Source organism: Ambystoma mexicanum, chromosome 1q (assembly GCF_040938575.1).
Source record: "Ambystoma mexicanum isolate Mex_15411 chromosome 1q, UKY_AmexF1_1, whole genome shotgun sequence".
Taxonomy (NCBI): Eukaryota; Metazoa; Chordata; class Amphibia; order Caudata; family Ambystomatidae; genus Ambystoma; species Ambystoma mexicanum.
Window position 1 is genome coordinate 62,031,919 of NC_090922.1, and position 14,841 is coordinate 62,046,759.

General features: G+C 48.0%; 1 protein-coding gene across 3 annotated transcripts in view; it reads left to right on the top strand.

Annotated features, from left to right (window-relative positions):
* NQO1 (NAD(P)H quinone dehydrogenase 1) overlaps window positions 1-14,841 on the top strand; it is a 182,823-nt gene that overhangs the window by 71,078 nt on the left and 96,904 nt on the right. The window contains exon 1 of one of the 3 annotated variants that reach the window (XM_069635521.1): window positions 6,972-6,995. The exons of 1 other annotated variant lie outside the window; for it this stretch is intronic. The gene's annotated coding sequence lies outside the window, so the exon portion shown is untranslated. Of the gene's footprint in view, window positions 1-6,971; window positions 6,996-7,060; window positions 7,083-14,841 lie in introns of those variants that run through there. One more of the 3 variants, XM_069635520.1, reaches the window with a different exon arrangement.

Genomic DNA, 14,841 nt, shown 5'->3' on the forward strand with positions numbered 1-14,841 from the left:
AGCCCCTGGATTTCCTCTCGTAATCTGTTTTTAATGAGCCCCCTTTCCCGCTTTTTCTTGGCAGCGTCCCACACCAGATTGGGGTGGACTTCCCCTGTATTATTGGTCTCGAAGAATGAGCAGATCTCCTTTCCCAGAAACTCCGACAACTGTGTCTCTAAGCTAGACGTCATTACAGCACCATCCTGGGGTAGCCTTTCTTTTAGTGTCGAACTGCAATGAAGCAATGACCATCTCATGCTCCGCTCACGTGACTGTTTCTACCTTGGGGGGGGCAGTGTCCCTCATCTGTTCTTTCGGGATGAGCAGGTCGATCCTAGTATAGACCATGTGGGGTTGGCGAAAAGAGAATGTAGCCACCCGCAGGAGGGTGGGAAGCCCTCCAAACATCAACGCAGAAGTCATCTTCCAGGAAGCTAGCAAAGTCCCTATTCTCTTTTCCCATTTTGCATGGCCGCACCTCCTCTCGCTGACCACCAATCCAACCTCGGGTCGGCCACTAGGTTAAAATTCCCCCCCTACTATCATGAGTCCCACCCCCCATTCTTCTAATGCTCAAGGATACTTCTTAAGAAGGGTAACTGGCCCACATTCGGTGCGTAGACAGTGACCAGGGCGAACATTACTGCATCTACCTGTCCCTTGAGAGTGAGGAATTCCCCCCCCCCCCCCGCCAAACCCAGTCTTAACCTGGAGCCCTTTTATCTGGAAGGATCTTGCCAACACAATTCCCACCCCTTCCATTTTATGGTCTTTATCAGGAGCCCAAAACATTTGCCCCACCACCCCTCTCCTCAATGGCCGCTCCATTCCTTGCCTAAAGTGCGTTTCCTGTAGAAACAAGACGGATAACTGGAGACATATATATGTCAGTGACTGTTGTTTGGGAAGTTAAAACCCTTAAGATTACGAGTTGCCACTTTTAGCTCAACCGTTTCCTTTTCTGGGCAATTCTTCAAAACCAGAAGCCTCCGCCCGCTTGGAGCACCCGCTGCTCCCACTGTGTGTGTGTGTGTGTGTGTGTGTGTGTGCTGGATCCGCCCTCCCTCCTCCTCTTTTTCTCCCCCCACCCTGTCTACCCCATGACAAAACTCCCACAATGAAATTGTGAAAACTCAGGGCATATAGCCCAACTAGGTAGAGACACCTGGATATCTCCAGGTCACCAGGGTTTGTGGAGGCTAGTGGTGGGCATTGCCTTCTCTACCCTGACTAGTAGGCGGGAGGACAACAGTCTTGTTCATGACCCCTCCATTGGGTCATAATTTCATCATCCCCGTTCATTTTGGAGGCGGTGACTGATGCACCCTGAGCTTTCTCGTTCGTCTTGTGGCTCCCCTTCTTCCTGTGTTCCTTAGGCTGGGCAACTATATTCTTGAAACGCTCCCTCAGCTGGCACTGACGTGCCCTTTCTGGTTGCGCTTCTTCACTCTGCAATTCCTTAAGGAGGTTACCTGCTTCTTTTCCCTGGTGTAAGACCTAATTCACCCGCTTAAGCTCAAAGGCCAGTGCAAAGGGGAAGCACCAGCAATATCTCACCCCCTTTTCCTGGAGTTATCTCGTTGGGGCTCTACATTTTCGGCGTTGGTCCAGGGTATAAACTGATAGGTCTTGATACATTTTTACCTGGACTCCTTCCCATTCTATCACGCCCAGCTTGCGTGCCTCTTGCAAGATTTCCTCCTTGTCGCTGGAATAGTGGTACATTGCCACCAGTGAGCGCAGTCCCTCGCCAGACACTGCGCCCCGGTGGACCCCATCGAATTTGATGTCTCTCTCTGCTGGGGCCTCTAGTAGGTTGCGAAGCATCCACTATAAGGGCTTCTCCAGGTCTTGTGGCGTTTCCGTGTCTCTGCCGGTGAGCCCCCAAATACGCAGGTTATTCCTCCTTTCCCTGTTTTCAATGTCATCCACATTGCACCGGACTACTCTGTCCCTTCGTTCAAGCTTCTTTAGCCTTATCTCTACCTCGACATCCACTGTGTCTTCTGTGGGTGCTCCAGTGCCTCCACCCGGCCCTCCACCTTTTTGACTCTTTCCGTGAGGGCCCCCAGTGAACCCTGGACCTCTGCCCGAAATGTTCATAACTCCATGAGGACAGCGTGGATATCCTGGTGTATGCCACCCAGGGCCCCATCATGTCTGGCCCCAACCACATCTGCCATGGTGCCCTCTTGCTCTGCCTTGTCGGGTATGTGGGGCTTCATCACTTTTGTGGCCGGTAAGGCCACTTCAACCAAGTCCTTTCTGGGCCCACTCCTCACCTCTTAGAAGTCCTCTTCAGGCCTCTGTGCTCTCCCAGGGCTTCACCAGGGTATGGCCGCCTTTGCTGCAACTTTGCTGTGGGTCCAGGGGGCTATACTGGTGGAACCGGACCACTTGTCCTGTTCCTCTGCCACGGGGCGCTGTGGGTCTGGGGCCCCCACTGGGCTCGGGTCTTGTCTGGGCCACTACTGCTCTCTTCACACTTCCAGCTGGTCTGGGCCGCACCCCCCGATCCTTCACCAGAGGTCACTACGGGCCAGGGGCTGCCAACGGGCCGGGGCATATCGGGTTCACCACTTCACTCTCCAACAGTCTGCGGCATTGTATTGCGGGTAAGGAGCACCTCCTCTACCGGGTCCTCTCCCTGCCGCCCTCTCCGTCGGGTGCTCAACGGTGCTGGTGCTTCTTATCACCTAGGCTTGCAGGCGGGGAGGGAGATTTGCAGTCTCCTCCCCGGATCCTCCAGTCTTCCCTGCACCACTGCCGCGGTCCTTTCCATGGATCGTGGGTGGGCGTGTAGGTCACTCTGCTTTGCAGTCTGCACTCCCAAGATTGCAACCCTGCAGCGGTCCGGGGCTGGATCTGTCTCTCACTGTTCGCACTACAATCGGGGCTCTGGGGTTGGGGGCTCGACTCCTCAACACTCCGATAACCTTCCAGGTGTCCACGCTAGTAATGTCGGGACCTCTATATTACTTTGTTTCAAGGCCAAGTGCGGAGCTCCTCTCTAGCGGCCATCTTCTTCCACGCCCCCTGGTGGTATCCAGGAAGTACACGATTTTCATGGTTAGTCAAACAAGGCAAAATCTGCCGACACCTGTTTCGACCATATTCAGAATGGTCTTCTTCAGGGCTTCCAATTTGATCCAAGTAATCTATCCCATGTGGGATCCAAAAACAACATTCTTCCCTATACCTGTAAAGTTGTCATATGTGCATCATTTACAAAAGGTTGAAGGCTGAAGTTCCAGCTTAACTTTAATTGAATGTATATTAATGGCTGTTCTGGTACAGTTCATGCCCAACAATATGGGTTTAGAGTAACGGCATGATCCGCATGTATTCTTAAATCCTTACAATGTTCTGCTTCTTAGAATTATAAAGGCATTTATATACTGTGGATTGTGGCGCAAAGGGTTAGTTAGTTCTTTGGAATTAATCATTTTGTTCAAAGGCAAGGGGCTGTTTTCGTTTTACATTTGCCTTTGCTTGCCTGCCATTCTTTGACTATATACAGATGTGATAAGGACACTAAGTTCTTTGAGCTTTCCAATACATGTGTGGGAGTAGCTTTGTAGCGCTCAGCCTCAGTATGCATATAATGTAACGTGACATACATCAACACAGTAGAAGTGCCTTAGAAATCCTGCAGGTAGGTTGGCTCTCTAAGCAATAGTATTTGAAATAGTTTAATGGAAGCTCCATTTCCTCTCCCTTTGCCCACTTCTGTCCCTCCCTGAACTGGACAGTCAAATCAACTTTCTCAGTATACTAGATCAGAATCTAAATCTAGCACGAAACAGGACTACAACTCAATAGAAAAACAAAAGGTGATGGCTGGAAGGTTTAGAATTAATCTCAACCTCTGGCATTGCTTTGGGCAACCCTGCAAACCATGTTCTTTTGCCTGCCAACTATTACAGAAAGAGGAAAAGACCATATACAAATTGGGCTTGGTCCAACCCCAAAAGAGGCAGCCTAGCTCGAACTGCTAGGTCACATCCCTCATGCACGAGACCACAAGCATCCGTAGGCAAGGCATATTTCAGCCTTGTTGAGCAGCTGAAATATGTTTCTAGAGGCAGCCCAACTTAAACATATATCTCATCTTGTGTTTTGGGACCGATCTAAGGTCTTATGAAACATCAACACATTTAATTGTGAGCGAGGTTAATTTCCTGGTGTATTGAATATATGCTTGGGGCTACTTAGGGTGGGGGGTGCATGGCACATCATCATAAAGTCTAACAACTGCTGTTCTGGTGTTTTAAGATTGGTTCCCAGCTAGCCCCATTGTTTAAACCTGTGCCGGCTGCTCTGCCATCAGACTTTTTTTATTTTTCCACATAACAGAAGATTTTTGCTTTAATAACCCGATAGTTTCAGTTTTCGCTAAAGTGCTCATTTGAGCATGATTCCTAGAGTGGGGATCCCCATGCCCTCTGGGCATGTTCGTGTTATCTCACCCACTAGCTGGGTGGGTATTAAAATTGTCCTGCACATTGATATTTGCTTCTGTGTTTTTCATGGGACACTTAGGATATCTGCACAAATGTATCCAATATTAGCGGTAGACTCCTCTTGGTTTTGACTGCATCTGGGCAGTAAGCTATCCCTGCTAATGAGCACAATCCAGGTGTTTGGTGCGAAGGGCTCAGAGATGTAAAATCTACCCGAATTGGTGCTTTTCAGCAGCAAGCCTGTTCCATCATAAGACTTCTCGTTGAAGACTTCAGACAAGCAATTGATTGGTAAGAAAGTGAGTGCTGAACCTGCGACCATGACCAGCTTTACATGTGCTTCCCGAATTTAAAGATCAAATTGTTTTGGCTGTTTTCCCATCTGGCCACTAAATGTTCTTATAAGAACTTCAGATTTTTTAAGCTGCATTGTTGTTGGGCCTTAGGCCAAGCCTTGCATAACCAGCTTTCAAGGATACTCTTTGAAAAAAATTCTCGGAAAGTGGGTGAGTGTTGCTGCCCAAGTGATCCAAAGGATTATCCCATCTGTGAAGTCAAAATCATGTCACTTATGCTCTTTGTCAACAATCACCGTTAGGTTATATCTTCACCCACAAGCTGAGATCTACGATTAGTTTCTACATATTTTCTCCCTTGCCGCTCAGGAGACAACAATCTCTCGGACCATAATTCAATCCTTCTTTAACAGGACATTCCATTCTTTATCTGTATAGATCAACCACCTTAAAGGCTACAGAGAATTATAACAGCTCAAAGTTTAGGAATAAAATATTATGGCTCGTGTTATTTGTGAAGCTCCTTCCCATCTAGTCTTAACAATTTCCTTATTGTTTCTCCCCTCACACATTCATCTATGCACGTCGCACTCTGGGCACTGACAAATCTGTCGGCTGGTTTGGCAAACCCACTTCTCTCCCTTGTTTGCTGTGTGTTTCTTGGAAAACTAAGATGGTGCAAGCCTTCATGTTACTTCGGCCTGCTTGTGCTCTTCGAAGTCCTTCTTACAACCACACACCAACTATTTCTAGCACTGTGTGTCTTCGGGTGTAGATACTGCCCTCACAGTAAGCTTTGCAGTTAAACCTCGCTGCAAATTGCTGAAATGTTATCTTGGCTGCCCAATAACTAATCGCAGTTAAACACGCATCCCAGCTACCAAAAAAACAGTCTCAACTCCTCCTCTGAGCTTTCCCCCCCCACCAATGTGGCTATTGGCTAATCCCACTTTCCTATTGGACTCCGCTCTCCGACCCTTTCTGCTACATCTAATCCCAGACCACGGGCTGGCGATACCATGGCGGTGTCGCAATTAGCCACTTCTTGGTAAAGGTGAGGTCCTGTAAGACCACTATCGTGGTGATGGGTGCAGTGTAACTATTGAATAACATGGCCAATGTTTGACGACACCTTGGTGGGGTCACAATACATCACCATTTGGACAAGGTCAGCCACTGTAAGACCACTACAGTGGCGATGGACGCAGCATACATATTGCACAATGTATTATAGCGCATCGTCGGGGGGAGGGGCGGGATAGCTCATGGGCAACATGGTCGCCTTGGAAGCAAGACATCACGGAGCAACACAGGTTCGATCCCCGGGTCTGTGCTTAGAAACCTCTGGGTATTAAGCGCGTTATAAATAACCTATCATATCATATTGTGCCAGAGCAGACTGATAAGATTGTGGCGAGAATGTGGACTGGTCTGTAAGGCAGCAGAGGCTCATATACTCTATGTCCGTGCCGTGGTTGCCTGCTGAGCTCTGAAGACGTTTGTCCCGGCTTCCCTTTTATGCATATGGCTTAGTTTCAGGGTAAGGCGAATTGCTGACTTTAAAATTATTTCTTTATTCCATGAGCTCTTCAGTCTGTCCAGTGGAGGAGAGGCGGGGTATACCTGGCGAACAGCCCAGTCCGGTATCCACAGAAGTGCTTGAACAATACCCCCCTCGTTTTAATATCCGCTGCGCGTCTTGGCAACTATCCGGCGGAATAAACACGCTCCTCCCGCCTTGATTAAACACTGGTACAAATTGGCTTCTCTCACTGGAGCCGTGTTAAACACGCAGCCAATCCATGCCAATGCCCTCGGGCGGCTTCGCTGTCTCGCGCGAGGTTTCCTCAGGGGCGCGCGGATTGCGTGACCTTTGGAATGTGGCTGGGCGTCGCGTGACGGGCAGCAAGGAGCCTGTACAGCAGCATCACGCTGAGGTTTGAAGGGGCCCTTCCCACCGTGACCTGAATCTTAACTCGTGCCAGAGCCCCTGCCCAGGCTGTTTCGGAAGAATGCGGCCGCAAAAGCCGCCTAGTGTCGATCCCGTGTTGGTTTCGCATGTTGCTTTGCCGGTGTTTGATGTTCTGCATCCCCGCGGCAGAGTGATGGGCAGCCAGGTGGCGTGGAGCCGAAGACTCCCGAACGCCCGAAGATTGCCGAACGCCCGAAGACTGCCGAACAGCCCATCATCCTGCCACGGGGCTGCAGATTATCAAACACCACATTCATTTCAAATGCGATCATCAAAATAACGGTATGCATTAGATTTAATTTTAGTTTTTAAGGAAATGATTATCCTAGGGGAATGGAGTGAACGTCAGACACACTGGAACGCTCTTTGGTAAGTATACATTGAATGATTTCAAAGACAATTCAGTTTGTAATCAAATGGCCAAATGGCAGGGCTGTGATAGTGCAAGTCCCCGACAAATGAGACTAACGCCCCCTTTGTCCCCTAAGGCTCGCCTACTTGTTTGGAATGGTGACTTTATTAAACCCTCGCCCCTCTTGCTCCCTTTCCTTCTCAGACTGGTTCCTAATAAGAGGCGTAACTTCTGCTGAGGTTTCACATGGCTCCGAGGATGAAACTCCAGCATTGGTCCCCATTCATGGCCGAGCAAGCACAGAGAGTGATAGATCTTACAGCCCTGTGGTGTTCGCTGCATTATTGTTATATTGCTCTCATGCTATATAAATTAACCAAGGCTTAATCATTTTAGAATGTGCTAATTAAACCTGTAATGTCTTCGTTTTTACACTCCAAACTACTCCGGCATTCCCAACTTGTGATGCTGCTTTCTTCATACCTGGGCGTCCTTCACTGGTTTGGTTCTGCAGTGTACATGTTCAATGCACAGTCACAAAGGCTAGTTGTACATAGAGCCAAGCACCACCCTATGCTCTGATATTCCTGAAATGTGTGATTAGAAAATATAGGGTTAGATTAATTTGAGCGCAAATGCCCCCCTCTTCAAAGAGAAGCCTGGAACAATGGCAGTGCATCTCATCATGTGATCAAACAAAAGCATGGATAAAGAACCCAATGAGGTGCAGAAACCATTAGTGGGGGTCTGGGTCCTGCAGGTTTAGCCCCATTCTTGCTCTGTTATCTTGCCTCTCCCTATAGTTTTGGTAGTTGGGGCCGGAGCAAGCATGCCTCGAGGTCCGCGTGCTGTGTGAGTGCTTTAAAAATGCAAAAAATAAACCCTACGCTCAACAAATTGCTGCACAAAAGCGCGCCCAGTAGTTGTTTTGCACGTGTAACGTATCCCTTTGTAGACCCTTGAACTGCTGGGTGCAATATAGACTGCTTTGCATTTAGTAAGGTCCTGTGGGCCCTGGGGTGGCAGTTTGCCATAGTGCACAATTCCCAGGGTTTTTTGCTGCACAGCGGTTCCCTTTTGGCTACCAAAACTTTTCGGGAATCCTCTAACCCAATGCTCTTAACTTGGGGCACCGTTTGGCAGCGATACCACAGCAGGATGAAAGTCTGAACTTTCCCCCAGCCCGCACCAGATTTAAACCTCGATCTCTGCAGCAGGCATGTTCACCTTCTAGGTTATCGTCTCAAATGTGTTTCGTCTGAGTGATCGATATTGAAAGGTGTGTTCTTGTCTCCCAATGTAACCCTTTCGGATCGATTGTAATGCAATTTGGCCCAAGGGCCCCTGGAATCGCTAATCTCATATTCCTCCGCCTGTCGAGGCCATATCATAGGGTGACCAGACGTCCCGGTTTTGCAGGGACTGTCCCAGAATGAAATCATACCACCAATTTTAGACAAATGGGGGGTTCTGTGCAGAGCACAGTAGCTGTTTCTACGGGTTAATACTTTGCATCGTTTATAGTTTCATTCACGGTAGGTATAGCGCTCGCTAACCATGTGCTTTTGATCTTTGAGCAGGGAATGGAAAACGTTTAGACCTAGAACAGGCCACGTCCCTCTGCAAAACCAAACTGCCCTCATCTCGTCTTTCACCAAGGCTTTTTGTGGGGTGAAAGGCGCGCCAGATTAAGCCACAGAGCCAAGGCCACCGAGCGTCCTTTAACCTGCTTCTGCCTCACCACGATGTCGCCAGCCTGAATACAAACAGTGCCACTCATTTGCCATCAGCGCCTGGAAAGAAAGGAACCGCTGTACTTGGGGTGGAATTCCGAGCACAGCATCTGCTGTAATTCCTCTGATCAGCCGCTAGAGAATTGCCGCGACCTCCCCATGCTCCGGCAGGGCTGAGGTAACACTCTGCAAGTCACCGTGACTCGGCAAAATCTGCAAAGCCCTGCAGTTCTATGGCGAGTCTGGCCATCCATCCGTCCTCTTAAATTTGCATGTCGACGTGCGTTCCATTTAGTAATCACAGATGCCGTGCCAGATGGGTTACTTCTTTATAAATCTCCAGGCAATTGGTGTTAGTTGCCTGCGCTGATTGGGTGGGGGGGGGGGGAGTGGACTGGTCATGCCATCGGCTCCATGACCCATAGTGCAGTTTTGGAGTGTGTGCTGTTTAGCTCTTAACTGACCGGAAGAGTCTGGTGCTAGAAGGTACTCCTCACTCACCTGGTTTCATATCTGCCTAACCTCTGAGGACTGGGCCCATGTCTCTGCGATATATATGTATATATATATGTATTCAGGAAGGAACAATGCTCTTTCGATCATAAAAGAATGAACAATAGATAAGAAATCAGATTATTTTACAGGAAACTGAGTGTCTTACAATGGTGTGAGTTGGAGTGACAGTCTGCACAGGTTGTGGACGGTAGTAAATGGAACAGTCACCAGGGGCAATACATGGGTGGATTTACATAGGTTAAGACCAATCGACATTAGACTTTTTTAAGTGTAGGTAGGCCATGCGGCCAGCTGTGGTAGGCATATGACCATGATGGAAGAAGTGCTCGAGTGGAGGCAGAGAAAGTGCAGGACAGAGACATGTTGGAGGAGAGGGGGACAAATCTTCGAAGGCAGATGAGAGGTAGGTCATGGTGGGTACTCTGAGACGAGGAGGTAGGGTTTTAATTTGGTTTTGAATGCATCAGTGTGGACTGTTTCTCAAATATCTGGGGAAAAAGAATTCCATGAAAGTGGAGCAAGAAGAGAGAAATGTCAGAATCACAGGGAGGGTGAGGTTCCAAAAGGGTAGTCGAGGAGGAAGAGCGCAGGTTATGGGAAGGCTTGCAGAGGATCGATACAGCGGTGCCTTACCATGGATAGATTGCAAACCATGAGAAGACATGAGAAGACATTTAAATCTGGCCCTGTTTTGCATAATCAGCTAATCAGCCTGGTGATGGTATGAGGAAGTAGGTGTGAAGTGAGGGAGTTCAGAGAGGCCTGATAGCGAAGTTAATGATCTTGTCGAGGGGACAGAAAGCAAAGTAGAGACCACGGAGGATGCTGGCACCATAGTCCTGTTTAGAGAAGACAAGAGTGGTTAAGAGATGCTTGGGGGTGTTGAAAGGAAGGAGATGCCTGATTTTCCTTTCCTAATGAGGTTGAGGTGAGCTCCAGTTTTGGAAATTAAAGTAGAGGTGTGGGAAGGGTTATAGATGATGCCAAGGTTTCTAGCTGAAGAAGAGTAGGGGGGAAGAGTGGCAGGTGGGAACTGGATAGGCAGGGGAAGAGGTGAGAGTATTGGGCAATGAAGAGCACCTCTGATTTGGTATGGTTTAACATCCAAGAGTACAAAGCCATCCAATATTTACTGACAGAGGGACAGTTGGACATTTTGATACATCGATCCGGGGAGAGTTCAGGAAAAGAGAAGAAGATTTGGGCCCCGTTGGTGAAGGGTTGGTGCGAGAACCCAAAGGAGAAGATCAGTGCCCCAAGAGCAGAGGTTTACAGTGTGAAGAGGAGAGGACCCAAGTCTCAGAGCCTTGTAGAACACCAACACTTAGAGGAATGAGCTGAGGTGTTGTTTTTCCAGGAGACCGAATTGTTGAGGTGCCAGGTAGGATTCAATCCAGGCAAGAGCTTCTCCCCCCTCAAATCCATCCACCACTCTGCTATCCGCTCCCTCTGCCTTCTCTCACCTCACGACTCCATCGCCTCTTCGCTTAACTCATTAGGATGGCTCCCATTTCACTCCCAGCTCAAATTCAACTTCCTCTGCCTAGTTTTCAAAGCCCTCTATGGTCTTGCCCCTCCCTATGTATCCTCCCTTCTTAATTTCTATACTCCTTCTCGTTCTCTCCATTCTGCAGATCACTTCCTTCTCTCTTCTCCTCCTTCACCCTGTGCCCCTTCCCGCTTCTGCTCCTTCCAACTTCTCGCTCCTTTCCATTGGAACCACCTTCCTCTCCCCATCCGCTCTATTACCTCCTACCCTTCATTTCGCACTTCTCTAAAATCCTATCTCTTCCACTCACCCCTTAGCTTCTTTTTCTTCCTTTTTCTCCATTGAAGCCACCTCCACCCCCTACCCCCGCTCTCTCACTCTGATCCCTCTCCATTTGCACTTAACCTCATAAATAATGTAAATTTTTCCTTGTACTTTTTTCTGGTTTAGATTTAATGTTATGTATTGCTTGCTGTATTTTCTTGTTCCTCATGTAAAGCGCCTTGAATTAAAGCGCTATATAAATTAAAAATCAATACAAATACAAATCCCAAGAAAAGAGAGTATTAAGGAGATCCAAGTGATCGACTGTGTCAAAGGCAGTGGACAGGTCAAGGTGAATTGAGCTAAAGGATAGATGGAATTACTTAGCAGAGGTGATGAAGTTGGAGACATTCATGAGAGCAGTTTACGTGAAGTGACTGGAGCGGAAACCTGCTTGTAGGGGGCCTCGAAGGTTAGGGATGCCCGAATTTGCAGGACTGTTGAACTCAACTTTTTACAAGGACTTTGGAGTAGGGCGGGCGGAGAGACACAGGGCAAAAGTTAGCCAGTAGGTTCAAGCCAGCCCCTTGCATTTTTGGGAGAGGGAGGACCGTGGCTGTTTGAAAATTGTGGGAAAGCAAGAGGAATTGAAGAGTTCAGTGTGGTGAGAGGCCATTAATGGGGCATTCGGATTGACTAGCTGTGGAGCAAGAGGGTCTGATAGTATACAAAAGGGGTTAGCCTTCATTAGTAGAGCTACTAGAGCTTGGACCTTTTCTTTAGTCAGATGTTAGTGTGACTAAAGTGGGAGATTGAGGCAGAGGATGATGAGTGTAGAATGCAGGAGAAGGGGGTGTGCAGAAGGTCAGGAAAGAGTCTCTAATTTGGAAATCTTTGCAGCAAAGTATTCCATTAGGTCATTAGCTGTCAGAGTGGAGTTGATAGTTACAGGTTTAGGACGGAGTTTAGGTTGCCTTGTAGCCAGCGAGGATGATTAGAGTGAGAATCAATGAGGGTGAGGCAGCATTCTGTTTTTGCTCTATCAAGAGGTGACTTAAGACAGTTCAGGGTACAGTTCAGGGTAGAGGGGTAGAGTTGCATGTCCTCATGTGAGGGGTACACCTCTCTTTGTGCGGCAGCTGACACATGTCTGTTTGAAGCCTGTGTATTAATGGGGTGACACATGGTTGAAATGCCGAGACTTGGGGAGGAGGGGGAATGAGTCATATAGTAGGGATTGGAAGCTGGAGAAGGCAGTGTTGGTAGAGGAGGTATCGGGTATGGAGGAGAGTGACAAATGTAGTTCCGAGAGAAAAGGAGGAATGCGGTGAGGAGAGGTCGGAGGGTGGAAAGTGGATGATGGTGGAGGCAATGGAGTGATCCGATGGGGATGGTGTGACAGTAGTATTAGTGGCTGAGAGAGAGAGGTGGAGATGAATTAAGAGATCCAAAGAGTTACCCCCGGTGTGGGTAGGTAGGTTATGGAAAGAGTGTGGCCAACAAGAAAAGACTGAAGTTCAGATTTCTTGAAAGTGGTTGGGGAGGAAACGTTAAGGTCACCTAAGAGAATGAGGTGATGTTTAGTGGAAAGAGAATCAAGGAGTTGCCCAAGTTCATCAAAGAACGGTCCAGCGGCAGTAGATGGAGACATGTGAACCGAGTGAGGCAGAGCCATATTGGAGATGGTGAATTCAAAAGAGGTAGGAGCGGACCTGGCATTGGTGATTTGAGAGGCATTGAGGCGAGAGAGTAGGTGTCAGACGAAGAGTGAATGAAGGATAGTCATATAGGGCCACCAGAGTGGCAGTGTTGGATGGAGAAATCGGGTATCAGTGATAGAACGGAGTTCCGGTGGTGGGAGCTTGCGTGAAAGTAATCGCTGATCAAGGACTTTTTTTGCATGTTCAGTTAATGCAGTAAGGAATAGTAGAGCAGTTGAGTCACAGAGGAGCAGGGGCGAGGTGGCTAGGTGTTAGGGTAGGTATGGTTAGCTTGTCGTTTCAAGCTTTTCTCAAGGTCTCGGGAGAGCTTCAACTGTGAACTGTGCAGCAGCAGCCTTGCTTCATCAACATGGAAGCACTGATCAAAGAACATATGTGACTGTTGCTGGACACCAGTACCAGCAAATTCAACAGCACTCCAACTAGAGGGGGCAGAGGAGTTACACCTCCTCGTAATGTCAGATCATTTGATCATTTCAATAGGAAGCTCTTGACCTTAATGTGTTAATGACTGGTTGAAAAGTGCTGATGGTAGCTTGTAGCTTTTGCATCTAAAAGCTTGCAAAAAGCTCCTGTTAGTTACCCAAATCTGAGTTTTATTGCAAGGAAATGTAAGTCCTACCATTAAAAAAAAATAAATAAATAAAAAAAAATAATTATTATGATTGCTCTTATTTGACACACGCATGGTTATAGTTTTGTGGGATTTCTCACTAGATCAAATAAGCAGCATATCCGTGTCCAGGAACAACTACAAGCAGGTGAGAGTATCCCTGTATCTTTTGTTGTTGGCAAGTCTCGGAAGTACATTTGCAAAAGCTAGAGGGACATCGTTTAGCCTCCCACTCCTTTGCCTTCTGAAGCTTGTCATCATATGACCAAGCTCTAGTTCGAGTAACATGAGGATGTCACATTTTTGGCACGCTCTGTACCAGTTCCTCGCTCCCCAGAGTTGGGCATGCCGGTTCTTGAGGAGATACTTTTTAGCTCCTGCTTGCGTCCTTTTGATTCCTGTTTAGCAATATCAATTTGTACTCTAGTACAAGCGGGCTTGCTTTGCAATAGGGAACACCCAGTGATTTTAAGATGGGTATATGATAATAAGTATGTAGCCTGAATTTTAGAGGCCACTCAGGCTCCCGGTCTGCAGTATACCCTGCAAGGCCGCTTCTGCTTTTCCAGGAGTGCAACCTTCGTTCCTCCTCCACACTCGCTGGGACTCTGGCTTGCTGCCTTCTCAAACCTGGAATTCTTAACTTTATGCAAGTTACGCAGCTGGCTCACTCGCGAGCTCGGCAGGATGACCTCGGGGGCCTTAAGAAGGCAAAGCGGGCGAGACTGGCTCACTGTATCTTACGGCCCGCAGAGGTTAAGGCCTTTTGTCCTAATCTGGACACCATTATTGCATTGGGAGAAAATAAAAGTAGCTTTCTGCATTTCAACCTGGTAGGAAACGATAACACTTTTATAATTTACAAACTTCGGTCCTCCTAGTCCAACTCTCTGCCACAAGTCAATATAACACACTAGATGAGGGTGGGGGGAGGTGTATGGTCAAATAATGACCAAATGACTTGTGTAAAGTCTTGTGTGCCAGTTCTGATGCAGAGCGTACCAGGTGGATTGGGGTTGGAAGCCCCTGGTGGAAATGTTTGAGGGAGAAAAGACAGTTATTTTTCAGAAAAAAACCTTCGGTCTTTTCTCCCTGATCATTTCAAACTTTTCACCTCCCCACCCCCTTACTTGTCTTGGGGCGGCACACTTTGCTGTGTGCCGCTGACTCACTGTGTCCCTGCAACGCCTGTTCCCTTCCACTTCCGTTAGCGGGAACCGGCCCTGCATGGGTCCTTTCCTTTTTTAAAAATTGCATTTTTAGTTTTTACGGGATCGGCTGCGGGGGACACCCCCGCAACCCACGCTGGTGTCCCTACATATTATCCCCACCAAAAATATTGCCGTACATATGGTCGTTTGTCTCGCCATAGGTGATATTTTTGGGGGGATAATTTGTGGGAGCGGGGGTGTCCCCCGCACATTTAAAAATTGCAGGGGT